General features: G+C 45.5%; 1 protein-coding gene across 1 annotated transcript in view; it reads left to right on the top strand.

Annotated features, from left to right (window-relative positions):
- The window catches only part of PLCL2 (phospholipase C like 2), a gene marked incomplete at its 3' end in the record, with an annotated part of 162,247 nt that overhangs the window by 31,058 nt on the left and 108,886 nt on the right, over positions 1-22,303 (top strand). The gene's annotated exons all lie outside the window — the stretch shown is intronic.

Raw genomic sequence — 22,303 nt, 5'->3', positions numbered from 1 at the left:
GTTTGCTACAGATAGATGCATGCTGGGGTTTTAGCCGTAGCCTCAGAGCACTGAACTCTGTCCACAGCTACAGAATCATCCTGACTTTCTGTGATGGAGGAAATTTCCAGACCAAACTGATAGAACAAATAACCTGGGCAAGTTACGTCACCTCGTGGGGTCTCAGCTTTCTCATTGTAGAGTAAGGAGTTGAAATTTATTGATATGTAATGCACCAACTTTATTGTGCTTGTACTTTTGTAGCACCGGAATGAGGCAGTTATATGGCAGCTCAAAGTTCATATTAAACACAGAAGTCCAAGGGTCATGCGGTTACGTTTCAGAAAGTTATTTACTTCTAATCACTTTATGTCTGGCAACTACATATATATATATAAAAAAGTGTGTTAACTAACCCCCAAAGTTAAATAAATACTATTGAGAAACTGTGAATTAAGTAAAATTCTAAAAAAAGGATACAGACATTATTCTTAAATTTAGAACATTTACAAATTATAATACTTAGATATGAGCTATTTTAGTTAGCATTTTTAGTTGTATTCCTTTGGGCTAAAAACCCAAACTCACTCATTTGGAGACATAGTGTAGGTTACTAAAGGACAATTTAATAGAAATAGAGCAGTCTAGGTGCTGGGGCTTGGTTTAGCAGAACTTTAGTAGCAAGTTCAAGTCTAGACATTGCCGTTGTTTTTATACTGTTTGGGTATAAGATTTTAGGAATTTGTCCTTTTTGTGTAAATTTTCATATTTATTGACATGTTTGTCATGTTCTCTCATCTTACTGTAATCCACTGCACATGTAATTGTGTCCACTTGTCATTACATTTCCGACTATGAATGAGCGGTTTGCTGTAAAGATAACCACTACTGAAGGACAGATAGTACAGTGTCAACTCTCAGTACCAAACCATAACCTAGAAATATGTTTTGGCTATTCCACATGTGTAGTTTTTCTTTATTCCTGCCATTTAGAAGAAATTTACTATGGTAACTGCTATTAAAATTATATCGCACCTTCAAGTAAAGTGTGAGTTAGGAGTTTCAGGCAGAAGAACTGATCAAAGCTTTTTGTTTTAAAGGAGCTTAACGTTACATTTTGATTTAAAAGCTTTTGTAAGTATTGGATATTATATTTGCGGACCAGCCCACACATTAAGTTTTTCCAAGGGCAGGGAGCCAGGATCTGCTTCTTATGTATGTGTTTATAGCAACAAAACCCCTCTACCTGGTAGGTAGAGAGATCTTAGTCATCTAATTTAATCTTATCTTTTAAGATGGACTGTTCCAGAATAAAGTTATATTTGTAGTGAATTTCTCTTTTAAACAATCAGTGCCAAGTAGATGGTTTTATTTTTAATTGACTCATGGGCCTTGATCATATAAGAGAGCTTTATCGATTGGAAATGTGGCCTACCTGCTCTCTGGAGCATTGAGTGGGCAGCGGTCATGCCCACTCCTGGCAAGACTGTAGACTTTCTAGTGAATGGTAAGATCATTGAGCACTGGAGCCGAGAAAAATCTTTTGAGGAAAACGGCATCCGGATTTCCCTAAGACGAGATCCTATTTCACCAGACTTTCAGGATTCTTCAAAGGCTGGTAAGGAGGTGGATGAGAAAAACAGGAGACGCACTGCTGCCTGGACTGTAGAAAAGTGTGAAATCAAAGTGTGGCAGGCTTTGGGAGAACAAGGTTTTAAATTTCCAGAATATTACCATCATTTTCATGTACAAGTGCAGGACTGTTTCCTCAGGCAGGTGCATATCATTTTAGCATGAACTTAACTATTTTTCCTTTCTATTAATCAGGTAGTCATCAAGAAAGTATTTGACTATGAAGGGTTCAGATAGAATCTATTTAGGTGAGTTCATGGGAAATATTAAGATAGCTGAGTGGAAGAATCCCATTTAAGAAACTATGGGAAAAAGAAGTTGGAGAGGGTTAGATTTTAGTAGGTTGGTTGAATTGTTTATGTATTTAGCAGGACCAAAAGGGAGTGTTGCATGCAACTCCTTAAAAAGAATATGATACAACAAAAGCTATTTTGAATCTATGGCAGGGTGGAGAAAAACTCATACTTCTTAAGAGTTAATGAACTTTAAAAAATGAATTCCTGCAAAGCAGATTCTTTACTGTTAGGAGAATTTGCCTCTGCAATTTTTATTATGGTAAATCTTATTCAGAGAGAATTTTAGTATTCAGAATTCACCTTTGTGATTTAGAGTTTGTGATAAAAATGCTAAGTCAAAACCTATATTAAGCCATATAAGCCCCCCTCAAAACTTCAAAACAATTCTGATATTTTGTAAAGGACTAAACATGGTAACTTTAAAGATTTGAGCTCTCTACTTGTTTTTTTTTTTTTTTTTCAAACTGGATGGCGCTTTCTTTGATAATGCCCTGTGTCTCAACAGCTCATTAAATATTACTTCCTAAGATCTCATAATTTCACCAGATATAGCTATGAAGAAGACCAAATTTGGGTAACTAATCTTCCTATACACATATTTGTTAGTAGTCTAATATGTGTAGTGGAGGTTTTAGAAACTTTGATATTAGGTGCTATTAAAATACATCCTGCAGGTAGATTTCTGCTGGCAGAAAATCATAGTTGGCAGCAGGCAAATGGAACAGTTTTCTAAACTGGCATGAAATCCTTTCTTAGCTCACAATAATTAAAATGAAAATAATGTTTTAGCAAAAAATAACCCTTTGGGAACAGCTAAACATGCTCCCTCAAAAGGGAATAAACAGGGTGTGGAGTTTAATAAAAGATCGCCTCTCCCTCTTCCATCACAGCTTCCATTAAAACTTCCAGAGACAAAGTTTTGAATGTGGAACCCTGATTTCCCAATTGATAACTGGCTCTAAAAGTGGAAAGGCACTCGTTGGAGAAAACTTTAATAACCTTCTTCTATAATAAATATTTAAAATTTAGCAACCTCTAAGAATGTCTTATGAAAGATCACCAAGTATAAGAAGATACTCTTTGTGCTCTGCCCCCCTCTTCCCACCAGTGGCTAGAATGTGAAATGTGATTCATGTGGGACTCCTAAACTGTCAGGGTGGGTGAGACTCACTGCAGCAGCTAGGGTAGGTATCTCTACCCTTTGCCCCTTGCTAGTGGGATGAACAGACCTTCATCCAGAACAGTGGCTGTTCATGACCCTGGAGATTGGAAGGCAGGTGCAGGCGGCTGGTCCTCTGGAGGGGGTGTCACATCGGGTGGTCTGGTGGTGAGGAATGGGGAGACCAGGGAGTTAGCGGCTGACAGCTGCGAAAGAAGATGTGTAGCAAGAACACAGAAATATAAAGGTCAGGGAGAGTGGCCAGGGCTACATGGATGGAGGCCTGGATTTCTTTCTACTGCACCCTCTTGTTGTCTTGAGGATCTTTAGCATGAAGTGCAGCCAAACTTTCCATAGCACTCAGCTCTAGTTGGACTTTCCTCACAAGGGAATTCTTTTCTATTCAAGTCTCTCTTCTGGTGTCAGAAGCACCCAGTGGCACAGGGCTTAGTTCACTGGCCGTACATACCTTTTCTATTAGTTCTGCCTTTAAGTAAACATCAGGTCTCATTTTTCATTAAATTTGGGAAGTTTTCAACCATTATTTCTTAAAATACTCTGTTCCTCCCTTATTTCTCTGGGTTTTGCACTATGCATGGGTTGGTATGATTGATGGTGTCCCAGAGGTCTGAGACTCTTCATTTCTTTCATTCTTCCCACTTTTCTACTCCTCACGTAGGATGCTATCAACTGCCCTGTCTTCAGGCTGGCTGATTCTTTCTTCAGTCTGCTCAGATTTGCTCTTGACCCACTCTTGTGAAAATGCCATGTTACTGCACTTTGCAAATCTGGAATTTCTATGTGGCTCTTTAAAAATATATACATTTCTATGTATTTATTGATAATATCTACTTGATGGGACATCATCCTCATGATTCTCTAGTGCTTTGTACATGGTTTCCTTTAGCAATTTGAGCATATTTAAAATAGCTGACTTACAGTTTTTGTCTAGAAAATGGGCTTCCTCAGAGATAATTACTGTTAACTGCCTTCTTTTTCTTGAATTCTTTTTTGTTTCTTTGCATGCCGTATAATTTTTTTGTTGAAAACTGGGCATTTTCAATATTATGTGGCAACTCTGGAAAATCAGCTTCTGTCCACTCCCCAGGGTTTGTTGCTTCTGTATCTGCTGCTGTTTATTTCATGGCTTTTCTGTACCAGTTTTGTGAAGTCTGGATTCCTTGTCATGGTGTGGTCGTCGACATGTCTGTTCTGTTAGCTTAGTGGTCAGCTAGCGGTGGGATATTACAGCTCTGCCTTAGCCTTCACTTTCTGATTTGCACAGAACCTGAAAGTCCATGGAAGGTGAGAGTCCCAGGCTGTTCTGGGCTTTCCCAAGCAAGCCCTTGGCCATGCATGCAGGCCTGTGCCTGTCTTGATTCTGTGCCCAGGAATATGGCTGGCATTTTTAAAGTCCTTTTACCCCATAGCATCTTACTCCCTGGTTTCCTTTTTGGTTAGTGTATTGTTTATCTCTCCTTATCTGTGGCCCAAGCTTAGCAATTAATACAAGTGTTTTTGACAAAAGCCCCCTGGGGGGCCCCCTCTGCACTGGTGGAGTTCCAAGAGAGGTGAGATTAAGACATGCTCCTTGCACTGGGCCACCTGGCAGATCAAAACAAACATCCACAGTCCTTTACTGATAAACTCTGCTCTGCCCCCCGTGGTGATGAGAGGTAAGGGAATGTGAGCTGTTGGCCCCCAGCTGAGGTGTAGCATGGGGATGGACCAGGTTAAAGTATTACTTGGAGCTGGCTGTCCTTACTGAGAATCAGTTGGATGTTTTTTGTTTTGTTTTGTTTTGTTTTTTACCGAAGTAAGTGAGTATTTTCCAGTTGAGGATCCATAATATAATGTTACAAATATAGTGCAAATAAAATATAACATAGAAAAGATAAAAATAAATGTGTGAAATAGACATTTGAAGACAAAAATGAAAATGATTAGGAATGATCAGTGAATGAATACCTGGATCAAATCCTCCTTGTTATTTTATTTTATTTTATTTTTTTAAACTATTTTCTTTTTCTTTTTCTTTTTTTAAGATTTATTTATTTATACAAGCACTGGGTACAGTCAGAGGCGCGGGAGGGTGAGAGAATTCACCAGAGCCAGAGCAGGGAACAGAACAGGCAGACTGACGAAATACACTGCTGAGGGGAGCAGCGGGCAGCAGGAGAGGTCTGCGCGCCATGTGGGACCCTCCTCTGGTGGCCCCGGGAGCAGCCGGGGATCGAACCGGCTCTGCAGAGGCTGCGGGCAGCTTTGCAACCCAGCGCTCAACCCGCTGCGCCACCAGGGAAGCCCCCTCCTTGTTAGTTCAAAAGGAAGGTGTCTTTGCTCTGCCTTTGATCTAAATGAGATGTCCCATTGTCTACTTTGAGCATTTTGGTAAATTTTTGTGACTTGAGAGCCACCAAATTTTAGAGCAGAAGGGACCTTGATAATGAGGATCAGCATCGCTCAGAGTTTCTCAGACTGAACACTGTTGACATCTGGGTGAGAATTTAGTATTGTGGGGTTGTTGTGGACATTGTGGAATGTTGAGCAGCACCCCTGGTGTCTCCCCATAGATGTCAGTGACACCTTTCCCCTCTATCCTCCTCTTTGTGACAATTGAAAATATTCCCAGACTTTGCAAATGTCCTCTGGGGGCAAAATTGCCTCCCCCTGAGAACCACTGGTTTAGTGTCGGCTGGAGTGTGCACCCAGGGAGCACCCACTCTGGACAGCCTAGGAAGCACTGAGTAAAGGAGTCTCTGGGGTCTAATAAGTTTGGGAGACCCTTTTTAAAACAACATCACAATAGCAGCAACAGAAAGCTGTCGGAGCTTTACTGTCAGGACAGGAACAGAAGCCTCCATGTACTTACTTGACTACAGAACCTTTCTCAGAGGTCATTTGACAGGATGTAACACACTTTATTCCCCTGAGTCGGGTCTTCAGGTCTGGGGAGGGGACCTGGCCACACAGGTGCCACAATAATCATTTGCACAGTTGCTGGGTGAGCACCTGCCACATACTAGCTCTGCGCTGGGCACTGAGGACAGTGACTGCACAGGACAGGTGGCCCAGGACCTCCAACGCAGGGCGGCTTGTGTGGGAAAGGCCTTCAAGGAAGCAGAGAGCACACTGGGAAGAACACCTCACCCAATTGATCCCAAGGAGCTGAGGTCCCTCTGGGGGAAGATGTTGCTGGAGGGTTTTGGGTTTCGAGGACAGGCTTAAAGGGAAAGATGGGAGAGGCTTGCGCACAGCTCAGCGCAGAGGCCATGAGAGCAAGATGGTCATGGGCGAGGAGTGGAGGTCACGAGATCATGAGGAGTTTAGGATGGGAACTTGGGGCAGGAGAGCAAGTGCCCTTTACCAGGATCTGCCTCGGCGATGCTGCTGGGGTGGCGGCTTGCAGGTTCTGAAGCCAGGGTCGGTGTAACGTTTTGCTGTTTTCAGGTCCTGAAGAAGCAGCCGAGAAGACAGGCAAGAATCCGAGGCTCTTGGAGAATTTTCCAACGCCCTGGTGCTTGCCAGGGGGCACAGCCTCCTTGAGGTCATTCTTAACTTGATAAAACCCTCCCAGGTCTCCTCGACTTAGCGGCAGCCGCTGACCCTTGTCCTGATTTCTCCATGTGAGCATCCTCCGGCCACCATGTCCTCCTTCTCTGGTGGCCATTGGGTGTTGTTTTTCTGACCATGCACAGCAAACCCTTCTCTTTCCCCATCTCTAGCACTGGGAAGGAGGAATTCCCACAAATCCCAACTTGGAGGATTGGGGAAGCCTATTCCTCCCCCGAAAAAAGAGAAGATATAAGACTCATTTGAATTTGAGGGGCTACTTTGTTCTGGAATCCAAAAGGAGCGACTGGACTGTCTTTCAAACACCATGTGGGGTCCAACCAGTAACCCTGACCTCCTGGGCTCTGTTGCCCACGTCTCTCTCGCATGTTACCTCACGCAGGCCGGGGATTCTCAGGAAGGCAGAAGGCAGAGGCTTCTCTATGTGGTGGGAGGTTACTTGCCCAGAACAGGGAGGAGTCCTGGGACTCTTGATTTCATGCATTGTCCTTCCAGCGAGCGATGGTCTGGCGGGCCTTCTCTCTCAGAGCCCAGCGCAGGATTGTTCTATGGTAAACACTGGTAGCTTCTTCCCTTTCCTTCAGCCTGAAAAATATGTAACATGGTTTACAGTGTCCTTTTTTAAAAAAAAAAAAAAGATTTATTTATGCATTTAAGAGCTGGAGTATAGGCCAGAGGTGTGGGGGGTGAGAGGATTCACCAGAGACAGAGCGGGGAACAGAACAGGCAGATTGACTGAAATACACTGCTGAGGGGAGCAGTGGGCAAGACAGGAGAGGTCTGCTGCTCCATGAGGGTAGCTCCCTGGCCGGCCGGGGATCAAACTCATGCTGTAGAGGCTGCGGACAGTTTCATGGTGTGGTGCTTAACCCCTTGTGCCACCAGGGAGGCCCTACTGTGTCCTTTTAATTGTTTCTCCATTTAAGTTGAGGAAGTAAGCTTGTGTGTGCCTATTTTTGTTCCCCTCATTTTGAAGACAGGCAAGATTTCACGGGTAGATGGAAGAACTCCCAAATGCGAGGGAGTGTGCCTTGCGCGTAAATTCTTGCGGCTGAGAGAAAACAATGGCTCTCCCCCAGAGCCAGTATTGGGAACAGCTGTGTTTGAAAGTCTTCTAATTGTTATTTATTCTATCTGTAGATCTATAGTCCAACAAATGTATGAATAGGACCTTTGCTGATCATCTCTCTTTGTTTTGATCAGAACAGCTATAAATAAAAGAGCTGTGGTGTACTGTTTTCTTAAACTTCTAGGGCTTTTACCATAATTCAGTGTTTTTCCCTATGATAGAGCCTTGCTCAGCCTCTATTCATTCTAAGAAACTGAACCTAGAAAAGTAAACAAATAACTTCACAACCCCCTGGGGGACTTCTCAGCTCTGTCAGCCCTGTCACCTCTCCTGAACTTTAGTCACTCATGGGCACCTCAAGTCCAGTAGGTCCCCAGTGTTTTTCATGATTTTCTCCTCAAGTCTGCTTTTCCTCCAACAGCCCCTAAGTCATTAATGGCTTTTTTATTTTTAATGGTGCAACCTAGAAATCCTGGAACTAGTTCTATCTCCCTTTTTGTTTACCTCCATTGTACATTTGTCTATGCTATTTTCTGAGCAGATATTCTAGCCATGTCAATTGTACTTTTTCCTCTATAAATTCAGGTGGCATGGAAGGGCCATAGCCTTCCATTAATGCTTCTGCATGAAATTCTCTTGCTCCTGGCCAGTTTCTATTCCTCCGCCCGAACACAGCCTCACTCCATGAGCTACCCCATGAGTATCCTTCACAGGAAGATACATTCCCTTCTGACAACCCCTTTTTTCTTAACTGTAATACTCATGACATTTTCTGGTACTTCTTGTATTTGCAGATCTTGTTTTTCTGATAGATTATGACATCTTTGCAGGGTAAGAGCCCATATTGTGCTTAGATCCAGGCCTGACCTGTATGTGTCCAAATTTAATCAGGAGTATTTAGAAAAGGTAGTATAGTGGGCCTCCCCGGTGGCACAGCGGTAGAGCGCTGGGTTGCGAAGCTGCCCGCGGCCTCTGCGGCGCCGGTTCAATCCCCGGCTGCTCCCCGGCCACCGGAGGAGGGTCCCACATGGCGCGCAGACCTCTCCTGCCACCCGCTGCTCCCCTCAGCAGTGTACTTCGGCCCTTCTGCCTGCTCTGCTCCCCGCTCTGGCTCTGGTGAATTCTCTCACCCTCCCGCGCCTCTGACTGTACCCAGTGCATGTATAAACAAAACAAAAACAAACAAGCAAACAAATAAAGAAAAACATGCCTCTATTAAAAAAAAAAATCTTAAAAAAAAAAAAAGGTAGTATAGAAAAGAACACATTTGATGCATATTATTTCTCATTTGATCTTTTTGGACTTTTCCCACCTCTTTTCTCTCATTTGTTTCTCTCACTTAGTAAAAAAGTGCCTAAAAAGTTCTGTTCCTGTAGAGACAATTTAAATATAGACTTTGTATCCGCACACAACACACCTGGCTCCGTTATCAGTATTCTGTCAAAATGTAGTTAAGATCTATCTGTGGACATGAAGGAATAAAAAAGAAAATCTCATCAATGGTGTTCATGAGGAAAGGCATTGGTTTTAGGGTCTGAGGGTTCAGAGTCCAGTCCTGTGAATGACCCCAGGCAGGTCTCCCTTCACAAAATGAGAATATAATACATACCTGGCAAAGTTACCTTAAGGTTTGATGAGAAATTGAATATGGAAAGATCTGGTGTAGTGTTAGACACAGAGTAAGTTCTGACATAGAATAAATTTTCTCAATTTTTAGTTGAATCTGAATCTGTATATATTTGTTAGTCCGGGTTTTGATTATCGTTTTACTAGTTAGTTTGTGTAGTATAGATGCAAGCATATGTGAAGTCTTAAGGACTAGGTTTTCACAATCTATTTTTATATCAGGTTAGCAACATCCTTTTTTGGTAATAAAAACTTATGTTATTTCAGCTGATCGTTTCATAAGACAACGGGACTGAATTTTTTCTGTGCATATAAGAATTTTTGGAATACTCTATTTCTCTCCCATGTTTTGGATACTATTGTAATTAACGGTGTCTTTAAAAAAGACAACTTGGTAATTAAATCTAGCAGTTTTGTTTTGGAGGCGTTTACTTTCATCTTAGTATGAGAGAAAGAAGTTAAGATGTTTTGCGGTTGTCATTATTTTGTTTGGAATTTCTGTTGAATTTTCTCTCCAGTAAATTGTCCTTTGGGAAGGTCCTTCCTCTGGTAACCATATGTCTGTTTATACGGGAGCACATGTTACCTGTTTGGCACCTGGAAATTATGGCTGTAGCTTTAAGATGTAGGAAATACAAATTTAAGGCATGACTTGCAATTATGACTTGTAGACAGTTTATAACCCAATGCTTGTCCTGCGTTCTTGCCTCTGTCATGTTAAAGGAAGAATCCGTTTGAGCGAAGGTTTTTTTTTCCCTCTCCCTTTTTACCCCCTTCTCTTCCCCTTCTTGTTTTTTTGTAGTCTGTTCAGTCTAAATAGGACAATATGGGCCTGAAAAGCAGTTTCTCCAGTTAGTGCTGTTTGAGCAGATTCATAGTTTTGCTTTCTCTTGAAATCTGACATCAGCCCCACTTCTGGGAGAAACCTTCCGAACTGCACACTTCCTCCAAGAAAGTGCACCTAAGGTGGTTGGATGACAGCTGGGGTATCTGTAGTGGCTGCTGCTCAGGACATTCTAGGGTGACGCACTGAGAACGGGAACAGAGCGGACACCAGAGAGAAGGCGGCAGCCCCACGACAGACACTGTAAGCGGCTGCAGTGAAGAGGGGCTGGGACTGCACCTGACTGCCTGAAGCTGGAAGGTGGGAGGAGCAGGGTGGTAAAATGAACCTTTGCTCCTGTCACATGAGTTTTATGAAACATTCATACCTATTTACTTATATGAAAGTCCAAAGTGAGCTATCGTTGAAATATGAAATATGTAGCATATTAACAAGCCTGGACAGTTAATGATTATTTGGGAAGACTCTCCACCCCCATCCTGGCTCCTGTCTCTCAGTTTCCCTTATCACCAGTGTGTTCTCCTACAGATGTTTGAGGTATAGGCCGCCGCCACCACACACACACACACATACACACACACTTTCTCTCTCTCTCTCTCTCTCTCTCACTAACATTGCTAATCTCCTCCCTTCCACTCCTGGGCAATATACAGTTTTTCATTCCTGTTGCCCCACAGCGCTCCTTTGTATTGATGTATCATTTATTTAATCACTTTCCTCTTGAGGTGCATTTAGGTTGCTTTTCATCTTCGATTATTATCAAAGGTGCCGGAATGAAAAAACTATTTTAATAACACTCTTCTTAACTTGTAAAAGCACCCCTATTGTAATGTGCTCTACTAATTTGTCCTAGAAAGAAGAATAAATGGAACTATGAGAATCTGTTTGCAAAACAACAAAAAACACATCTGATAAGGCTTAAAGGGACCAATAGGATCTAAGAGCCACAGAGTTTACCTATATAGTGTGGGAGTTTCAGTAATCTGCCCAGAGTCCTGGGGAGTATGTTTCTGGAATATCTGGGCACGTGTGCAGGAAGTGTCGGTGTTGTGGACCTAGAAGGACTTGGTGCACAAATGTAGGAGGCAGAGACTTCTGTGTCCTCTGAAAAGGCCAAGCCAAGATAGCGGTGACCTGACCCGCATGCTAACTAAGTGGCCCAGTTAGACCCTTAATTCCAGGACAGCCTGGGTAAGTGATTGGTCAAGTGCATGTTGCTATGGACAGTGTGGCCCTGGAGCTTCTGTAACCCAGAGGTGGGCCAGGAAGGAGAGATTTACCTGGACAAGGTGCCTGCTAAACTGAGCTGTAGGGAATGTGTTTGAGGAGTATAGATTAGTACAGATTAGCTAAGGTGTGGAATAAGGTGGGGACCCATGTTCCTGCCCAGAGACTAGATGGTCCATTGGAGAAACTTCACGTGGGCTGGAGTGGAAAGAAAAGAATGGCCAGGTCCTCAGAGGTCAGGCCATCCTTGCTCTCTGCAAGTGTGTGGGAGTTCAGACTTGGCCTGTGGGAGGCCTTTGAAGACTTTCACCAGGTCTCTGAAATTTTGAAGGTTTCATTCTGACTGCCAGCTGGAGAATGAACTGGAAGGGATAGGATGCTACTTAGGAAGCTGTTGCAATAGTTCAAGTAAGGAGTGATGATGGGCTGAGCCAGGCCATGACGGGGCGGGTCAAAAGACAGACATCGGAGAGCACTTTGGACAGTGGACTAACAAGAATTATTGGTTGCAGGACACAGAGACACCCAACCTCTGGTTGTTCATTCCACAAGCAAGTATATAAACAGTGCATTAAATACATGCATCTTTATGAACCGTCCACTTTTTTTTTTTTTATGAACCATGCAAGTGGAATTGCTGAGTCAAAGGAAACAAGATTTTTCAATCTTTTGCTATTGTAGTCAAATTATCTCTATAAAGACTGTCCCACTGTATAGATTCACCAGCCATCCGGATGCTGCTTGTTCCCACACTGAGAGCTGGCCCCAGTCTAATAGGCAGAGAGGACGTATCTTTTTGTTTGTTGTTGTTTTGATTTGTGTTTCTCTGAGGGCTGGTGAGGTAAAGTTTTTTTTTCACATTTATTTAGTAATTGTATTTCCACAAGTTCCATGTTCTTGTTTGTGCTTTATTTTTTTTTCCCTCTGCATCTGTTTGTGCTTTTGATTTCTAGGGACTCTGTAAATATTTAGTCCTGTACCTTTGTCTTTTATGTTTGTTGTAGTGTTTCCCCAGTTTGTTGTAGCATTTCTGTAGTTTGTTATGGTGTTTACTTTTGTTTATGTTGTTTTGCTGATCAGCAAGTTTTTTTTAATGTAATAAAATGTTTATACTTTCCACTTTTGTTTAATGTTAAAAAAGTCCTTCCTCCAACCTGGGTTATATAAATATTGGAATTTGTGTACAGATTCATATTTCTTTTCATTTCCTACCTTTAGATCTTTCATCAGGATTTTTCCGGTGTAAGATGTGTTACAGAATCTGCCCTCATAGTTCCCAAGAGTTAAAAAAAGGAAAAAAAAAATCTTCCCTGAGCCAGGATACCTAGTCTAACTGAGAATTTTAATGCAGTGTGTGTTTGGGGAGGCGGTGGGGGCGGGGGGCACTGTGAGAGATTAGATGTAGGACTATTGCAATTTTTGAGGCATTCAATGTGGTTAAGGGAATAGAATGTTCACAACTAGGAGTGTTTGGGAAAAGTTCAGATCATAAACTATCACCATGGTTCATGCGGTTGCACCTGCATTTCACTGAAATCGCTCCATTTTCCTAGAAACAGTAATTAGTGTTAAAAAGGTTCTAATCTTTTCGTAGTCACAGACTCCTTTCCATACAGAAAGGAACTGCACGGTCTGGGTTTTCCAGGACACCCCAATCTCTTGGCGATGGGAGAGAAAATGGGAACAAAACCAGACTGTTGATTCTTGACCCCCTAGTGCAAAAGTAAAGCCTCAGAATGACTCAAGGAATCTTAGGAAATAAAATGCCACAGTCTCTGACATTCATTACTTTGGCAGGAAGATAAGTATTTCCTAAACTTTTAGAAATTAATATTTCAATGCCTAATGAATGGAACATAATTTAAAAAAAAAATTCTGCAGCTTGATAGTTTTTTCCTGAGAGAAAGCACTGCCTTGTGACTGTTTGGAAGGAGAGTTGGAGATCCGTCTGGGGCTGGGGCTGTTTGTGTGTGTGTGGCTCCCGGGGGCTGTGTTGTCCTCTTAGTGTGTCTCACTGGCTGTCCAGTGAAGCCTTGCTGCCCACTTGACTGTGTTTGCAAGAGTCTGAGGTGGGGTCCGGCTCTCAGGCCACCCAGGCTGCCATGTGTATCTATTTGATAAACTGTAGTTTGTCTGTTCTCTGTGTTTTTGCCAACTTGTTTAAAAAAAAAAAAAAAAAGGAAAGGGAAGAAAGGAGGCTAGCAAACGTGATGTTAAATGTTTATCACTCTACATGAATTTGTGGGAAATTTAAATGTAATTGCGTTTCTGAAAGAACAAAAGATTATTTCCTTGGGAGAATTTTTAAGGGGAAATTGTTTTTTTTTTTTTTAAAAGGCTATGAATTTCAACAATGAAAATGAATATATGTACACATATATATATCTGACTTTATAAAATTTTTTTTCAGCAGGCTACATAATATTTTTTTAAAAAGCAAGAAAGACTGGGCACATCAGAGTTCAGGAAAAGGGTGCTGGAAGTCATCTGTGTTTGTGTTTTGGTGTGGCACAGGTTTTCTGACACTGACCTGGTTTAGCTGTTAACCCTGAAATCTTATTTTTATAATTTGGGGTTTCTAGCTTCAGCACTATTGATTCTTGGGCTGGGTAGTGCCGTGTTGTGGGGGATGCCCTTGTATTTCAGGTGATCAGCAGCATCACCACATGCCGGCAGCGCGCCTCCCCGTGAGCCATGCCAATTGAAAAAAACCCCCAGACTTCGTGCGGCATCCCCTTGGGGACACAGAGGCCCTGCGAGGTCAGTGAGAAGGGGCGAGGGCCTGGCCAGGGTTTGTGTTGGGCTCTCCGCTGGGCCGTGTTCTGCTGGGGACTGTATGGAGGGCGAGAGCCGGTCACGGGCAAGGGACCCTCGCCCTGGATATCAGCGGAAATACACTGAAACTAAGATGGTTTTGTGGAGTCTGCTTGGAGCGTCTGCGAGGTTCTCTCCTTGGAGGCAGAGCTGACTCAGGTCTCAGTCTACTCTGGGCGTGGGGCAGGGCCCGTGCGGCCCTTCTGTGCCTAGTCAACTGTGGTCCTTAAACCTGTTACCTGTGGTGCTATCACATCTGTCAAAGAAAAGGCTGTGTGTTCCCCAGATGCCCGCCCGCCCTTCTGGCTGTGTTGGTGGTACAGGCTGCGGCCTTCCAAGGACGGGACCTGTTCACATGAAACAGCCACCCGCTCCGGAGAATCTGGAAAATCAACTAGCGCTGATCACAGAGTCCTCATGGCCTTTAATGACTATAAGTTATCCACTTGGCTGGAAACGAGTGGTGTGTGTTTCCCTCACATATGGCTCAGTTCCCCCTCCCTGTTGCTGATTTTTAAAGATGCTTCCTTTTCATTAGCTCTGGCCTCACAGATCAAACAGCAGACAAAAGATTGCACAGATTCAGTCTCAAGCCGAGACAGTTGTCCTTGCATTACTTTTGGGTAACAGCCTGCAGTATTATATTAGATTTCTAAAATAATGCAGTGGAAATTACCTTATAAAAAATGAGTTCTGAAAAGTGTCTATTGATTGTGTAATTTGATGTTCCATATTAAAATTTGCCTTACATCATTTTTAGGACTGCTGTCAAGCATAACTGTCTGGCTAATGCAATTAGTTATTCATTCATCGTTGAATGTATTTTTATTAATTATTTAACTGGAGGAACGGTACATCTGCCAAAAAGCATTGCTTCTGCTGGACAAGCAATTGATCATGTTTGGGTCTGCCTTTGAAAAAAAGTTCGACGGTTTTATAAAGCTTTTAGATGATTACATTAAGATGAACACATTAGGATAGATTAAGATGAATTGTTTCTGCATGGTATAAATGCATTGTAAAGGACGGTGAAATAATTAGAACTGTAGTCACCTTTCAGTGATCACTGCTGATAGAGAGAAGAGGTATTACAGAAAACAAAAAACCTTTGGGGAAGGATTACAGAAGTCTCCACCATCCTCAGTCTTTGTCCAGCCTGAATGTTTCTTCGGCATTAGTTCTTGACTGATGAGTATAGGGGGACGCCAGGCCTCAGCGCCACCCACGCTGAAGATCGCGTGTAGTAACAGTTCTCTTCCTAGCAAATTCCTGGCCTTTGTCTGAATGCCTTTCCTGAAAATAAAGCCAGGAAATAATAAACCATTTTTTGGCATTGCAGATACAATGCAAAGGTAGTAGTTAGTTATAGCTGCAAGCCTCCTTGGAGACGCTGGGAACACAGGGGTGCCTCCAAGGCCCCCTCTCTTAGCCCTCCTCTCCTTTTCCTAATGCGCTTTGAGTTCCTCGCCTCCAGATGTGCATTCAGTTTACTGTGCTCTAAAAATTAGAGCAAGGGAAATCCGAAGTGCAAGGTCCTATCTCTAGCTTTTATTCAAGTTTTAAAACTTAGCAGCTAGCCGTGTAGTGTCTTGGGGTCATCTGACCTTGTCTCTGTCTAAGTACAGACATGTCTTGGAATATCGTGAGTCCATGCTTCATGTTTTGGCTTCTTGAAAATCAACTAAAACCCTTACGTGTTTGTGCAAATGTCGAAAATAGAGTCCTCGCTGCAGATAGCACCAAGGGTGAGCGGATAACCACCCGCTGGTCCTTGTCATGTTTTCTTTTCAGGCAGCAGTCTAATAGCTGTTGGAATTTGGGGAGCTCCAGCCTAGTAGTGTTTAGTCTTCTAGATCTGTTGATGTAGAAACAAATAAAGATTTTTTTTTTTAGCCTGTGGATTTTATTTTTGAAGTGCTTATTATAGAGAGGTCTGTTGGTTGGGTGTATTGGGATATAGAACTAATAGGGCTGAAGTCTTAGGGTGCACTCAGCTTCTAGCTCTTGGCTTTGCCAGACTCCATCATCATTTTGTACTGCCTCTAACACGGTGGTCTTCAGGGGGCCAGCTGTTTGTGAGTGTCTCCCATGCATGGCACACACTGATAAACAGACAAACCAGAAACACAAATAAATGAGGCCGGTGTCAAATAAGTGCATGCAGATTATTAAAATGGGTGGGGCAACCAGAAGGTAGCAATTTCCAGAATAAAGTCAATGAGGACAGATCAGGCTGTAGTGGAACAAAAATGTCAATAGGGTTAGACATCTTTTGCTCATAGTAAAGTCTAGGGTCACCTTCCATTCACATGCAACAGTCACAGAGCATTGGGGACCCCTTTTGTTGGCGTTTTACCTTGGTTATTTTCACTCTGTTTCTCTGCAAAGTAACATATTTTTAAAAATCGCCCAAAAATGTTTGCTTCCAGTCAATATAAAGAAGTCGAGAGAAGCTATTCCCATTCAGCAGGGCAGTGAGGGAGCAGAGCGAATTCCCAAGTCTGGGTGCTGGGTGGTACCTGAGGCCTTCAGCTCTAAAGTAGAAGAGTCAGGCTAGAAAAACAAAAAACTCATACTTGAGACAAAGGACCAGCGGCTAAGCTACCGGAAAGGATGACAGGGAAGGGTAGGATCATCTGCACGTGCAGAGTCCCGACGGCGCACCGCGGGGGTGAGCTGCTCTCTCTCGTGTCCCCGCTGACCCCTCGCCCACCTCCAGATGCTCCCTGGCTGGCTCTCCTGTCTGCACACGTCCGCCTCATGTCCTAAGCAGTCCTCCTGGGTGGCAAGCACTCTTTGTCAATTTTATTGCAAGAGAATTCAGCTCTCTTTCCACTGTCTCTCTTCCTATGTCCCCAACTATGTAATCCTGTGCTTGCTTTTGCAAAAGCCGCAACAAAGTTCCCTATTGCAAAACCTAGTGCTTTTAAAATAGGCCTTGGTCAGAGGTAGAAGGGGGTCTGCATCCTAAACTGCTGCAAGGAGTCAGTGATATGCCATCAAGTTATTTCATTCTCTGAGCCTTAGGTCATAAAATGGCTTGAGAATAGCTTCTTCCAGTGTGAAGACTGAATGTGATCAAGTTCGTGATAGAGCGTGCAGCCCATGCCACCGTGCCAGCCCACAGGAAGTGTTTTGCGCAGCTGCCGTTGCTCTTGATCTGGGAAGCCTGCAGTATCCTCACAGTCCCACCCTTGCTGTCCACCTTTCTGCTCGTAGGTTTGCCTCCCACCTGCCTGCAGCTTTCTGTCTCCTTCACGGCCTCCCTGGCTGCCAGGAGCAGAGTCCTTGGCCTCCTATGCTCACATGGTCTGGTGCTTGCAGGCACCCCCATGCATGCTCACACTCTGCTCTCAGGGTTTCTCTGTCGGCTGCTGACTTCACCCCCAGGACGCCCTCAGGCCCCTTCATGCCTAACAAGTGCAAAACCCCACCACCTCTTCCTCTTAATTCTTCCTTTTCCTCCCTGCTGTCCTTAAATCTACTTACAGAGTGATTTCTGGAAGAGGCATATGAGATTATTCCTGTTAACAGCCCTTCCCCCAAGCCCCTGACCTGGTCTGCTAAGCAGCTGGCCTGTTGCCTCCCCTTGTCTCCCCTTTGCCCCCATTGGCACCCCCACCCCCCAGCGGAAAATGTCTGCTGCCTTCCCCTCCCTGCTGAACCACAGCGCAGTTTTTTGCCTCTGGCATCACGATGTTTGCTCTACCTGGAAAGCTCTTTCCTCTTTCTTTGCTCAGCTCCCTTTGCTTGTCTTCAGTGCTCATTCACCGCCCTGAGAGCTGACAGCCCCCCCGCCCTCTGCTCTCCCACAGCCTGCCATCCATTTCTCAGGCTGAGTGGTGATCCATTTTCTAAAAATGTTAAGTAAAGCTGAACAGAACGACCTGGACGAGGCAGTGCTGTTCACATGCCCGCGTGTCAGTGTAAACTGTAGGCTTTATTTAGGGTCACGATACACAATGTTTGGAAAACACACACTTGCCTGGCTGACTGCAGTTGAGTCTGTCTCCCCAGGGTTTGTAAACTCCAGAGCAAGGACTGTGCTGGTCTTCTTGGCCCTGATGTTTTAACAAAGCATGTGGTCCAGTAAAGAGCCTGTTCCTTACAGTCTGCTGGTCCTCCGAGAGGCAGAGGGGAGGGAGATCGCGGAGTGCGTGAACTGGGATGGAGTAAGTGACTGTGTGGGAAGTTGCTTTTTGAGTCCAAGTGAGTTACTGACTCTGGACCCCCAGAATGAAGCCGCGTGGGCCTGTAGGCCAGTTGGATCCTATGCAGGAAACAACAGGGCAGGATCTGCTGAGGGGAGTGTCTTGTTCTTGTGCAGATAGATGCCTTGGAGCACATTCTGTGATTTTTTAAAAAAGATTTATTTATTTATTTATGCATACAAGAGCTGGGGTACAGGCCAGAGATGCAGGGGTGGGGTATGTGTGAGAGGATTCACCAGAGACAGCGGGGAACAGAACAGGCAGATTGACTGAAATACACTGCTGAGGGGAGCAGTGGGCAAGACAGAAGAGGTCTGTGCGCCATGTGGGATGCTCCCTGCCAGCCAGGGATTGAACTCGTGCTGCAGAGGCTGCGGATTGCTTCATAGTGCAGTGCTTAACCCCTTGCGCCACCGGGGAGGCCCAAATTCTGTGATTGTTTAGGGACAGAGCAGCGCTTTTATTTCTTCAGAGCGGCTGAGCTCCTGCCCCATTGGACTGTGAACTGGCTTTCCTGCAGCGGGGAGCAGAGGAAGGAAAGGGCGGGCAGGTGGAAGGTTCCATGGAACCTTCCTTGTGTGTTTTCCTGTGGGGGCCACGGCCTTCCCATCCCGGGACTGATGGGTGCCACTCTCGGGAAGAGCTGAAGTGCCACCAGCGCCCTGGGTTCCTCCCAGCCTCCCTCCTGCCCTGGGGCGGTGAGGCAGCCCCCTCCCTGCACCCCCCCCCCCCCCGCCAGACTTCCACTCTTCTGAGTCTGTCCAGCTTCTCATTCAGTCACCTGTTCTCCCAAATCCAGTATTTGTTCTCATCCTTTCACTGCTACCTTTCTTCCTTTTACCACCTGTCTTCTCACTGTGCCCTCTTCTTCCTCGTGTGTACCCCATCCCTCCCTCCACCCCCTCAAAGGCAAAGAGTAGAAGCAGCCTTGTGCAAAAGTCCCAGAAGCACCTGCAACCCCATGACCCAGCTGCCCTGGGCGCCTCGCTCGCCGCAGGAAGGAGTCTGCAGCAGAAGGAGTCTGCAGCATCACGGATGTCACCTCACGCAGGGCCGGTGGTCCAAGGCCAGCCTCGTCTTTATCTGTGCAGGCCCAGCACATGGCCAGCCCTCAAGGCGTGAGTGGGGCATCGTTTACTGCTCAGCTGGATTGAAGGGGCGAATACCGAGCAGGACGCTGAGGCCACCTCCGGGTGCCTTGCCCCCGAGCATCCCCCTGCTCGTTCCTTCATGTCCTCATCTGCCTCCTCCTTTCAAACGTTGTCATCAGCACTTTATTTTATAATCCTGACACAAATCACAATCTTGACAGAGATGAGATCATTAAAAATACCAGCCAGATAACGTGCCCGCCTTCTTGAGGTCGGATGCCTCACTTGTGAAAAGCTGATTTTCCGAGTCTAAGTGGGTTAGTTCCTGTGGGCAGCTAACTCTGAAATTCCTTTGTGGGCAACTGTCCTGAGGAGGCCACCCCAGAGAAGGGACTCCCAGAGGCCAGAATGCCCGCCCGCAGCCCGCTCTGGGCTCAGGCTTGGCTTGATACATCATTCAGTCGCCTTTTGAATGTGGCTGCTTCTCTAACAGATAGAGGTGAACCAAGGGATCTCTTGGGTTCCAAACTTCAGGTTATTTTTAACACCATTATGGTTTCATGCTTGTAGCTTGTGGCTGGCTGTGGCAGGGCCAGAGTAGAAGTGACTAAGGTATGAATGCTATAGTCAGTCTGTGCTTCCAAATCCCTTGTGCTCCACTCCGTAGCGGTGTAACTGGGCAGGTCTGTAACCTCGTTAAGCCTTGACTCCCTGACTTGTGCCCAGAGCTGATATCCTGACGTTGCAGTGCTGGGTAAGGACGAAGCATGGAGAGTGTGGAGCTGAGGATCGTGACGGTGTGGGGGCAGGGTGAAGTAAGCTCGTGGACTTGCTTACTTAAGGCGTGGTGCCTTATGGATAGCAAGCACTCAGTGCAGGTTAGCTGATCTTTGACGCTATGATTTCTACTTCTAATGTCCTCCATGTGTCAGAAGCCTCCCCAGGAAGCTCAGACAGCTCTTCGTCTTTCCACTTGGTCAGGTCAGAAGCACTTGGCATCACCCTTGACACCTGTTCTGGCATTCACTGTCTCCCCAGGATTCCCGTGTTGAAGTCTTCATTCACTAGCTTTGGACTGTGACTATATCTGGATTCAGGGTCTTTAAAGAGGTGATTCAGATTAGATGAGGTCCTGGGGTGAGCCTTCATGCCCTCTGACTGGTGCCCTTATAGAGATTAGGGTACAGACTTACAGAGAAAAAGGCCACGTGAAGAAGAAGGGAGAAGACAGCCAATTAGGGGGCACAGGAGAAACCCACGAAGACACATCCTGTTAACACCTTGACCTCAGCCTCCCAGCTTTCAGAATTGCAAGAAAAGGAATTTCTGTTGTTTGAGCCGCAGCAGCCCTAGAAGGCTGACGGGAAGCACCTCTCTCGTACCCTGTGTCCAGTCCATTAGAAAGTCCTGTCCGCTCCCCCTTCAACATGTGCCCAGCATCTGACTTTTTACCACTTCACCGCTGTCACCAGGGTCCAGCCAGCATCACCTGCAGCCTGGATTATTACAACAGCAGACAGCATGATGGGGGTCAGACCACACTGCTCTTTTCCCTAAACCCCAGCTTGCATGGACGCAAAGCCTCAGTCTTTATTGCGGTCCTTGAGTCACTGTATGATCTGTTACCTTGTTACCTCCATCTTCGTCCCTTGCCATGTGCTCAGCCAGCGCAGCGCCTGCGGCTCCTGTTCCAGGCACATCACTTGCTTGCCGTTCCCTCTGCCTGACACACTGTTCCTGGTGCTCAGTTTCGCCCCTTTCTGTTCTTTATTCAAATATCTTCTCGGTGGCACACACACACAGACACACAGTCTTCTCGTTTTCCATGCCATGCGCTGTACTTGTATTTTTATGTTTTGGGTTGTGGTTTATTGTAAGTGCTGCCAGGGCTGAAGCCTTGTTGTTTCACACTTGTTTAGCCGCAGGTCTCAGAACACCGCAGGTCTCAGAACACGTCTTGGACCTGCCGTCAGCAGTTGCTGAATGAGTGGATGTTCTTTTTGGCTCTCTCCCAGGCTCCCACTCCCTTTGTGTCCTGCGGTGTTAGGCTTCTGTGATCTTAATATAACTGGGTTTACTACCACTCGTGTGCTGCCCCCGGCCCCAGCCTGTCAACTCCTGGAGTAGAGGCAATTTCCCCATTTTGGACCAGGGTGTCCAGCATAGTCTCCTGTCTGCTGGGCGCACAGTAGGCAGTTAGTGAATGAACGTGCACAGACACTGACCGCAGCAGTGTCCAGACAGCCCCCCACCACCCATTCCCCTCTCCTGGCCTGTCCCGGGGAGCTCATGCTTCACTGTGAGGCTGGCGCCCGGACCCTCTCCCCCTCCACTTCCCTTGGCTCCGCAGCTGAAGACATGCCACCCTTCTCTCTGCCTTTCTCGCTCTCTTAGCACCCTTTCCCGGGTACCTCAGCAGGGCTTCCCTCCTAACATTTTTTCCATCCCCACACCGGATCCCCTGTGAGCCAGCAGATGACGGCACCATCAAGAGCGAGGACAGTGCTGGCCCAGAACGTGCACCGCCTTCGGGCCACCCGTGAGAGCCGCAGGCCTTTCAGCCCAGGTCAAGAGCCTTTCAGGCTGAGGTGGCCTTTGTGGAAATGTAAGGACTTAATTTGGAGATAGAAAATTGGCAGCCGTTGGGTAGAAGAGAGAAAGGGGAGGTGGCTGAAGTGGAGGGGAATAATGAGAAGCAGAAGGGGGAGTTGAGAGCCGCCTCCTGCTCCCCAGCTCTCCCATGAGCCTCACGGACCCTCGGGAATGTCAGCAGAAGTGGGGA

Source organism: Talpa europaea (genome assembly GCF_964194135.1).
Source record: "Talpa europaea genome assembly, chromosome: 11".
NCBI lineage: Eukaryota > Metazoa > Chordata > Mammalia > Eulipotyphla > Talpidae > Talpa > Talpa europaea.
This window is presented reverse-complemented; position numbering and strand designations above follow the sequence as displayed.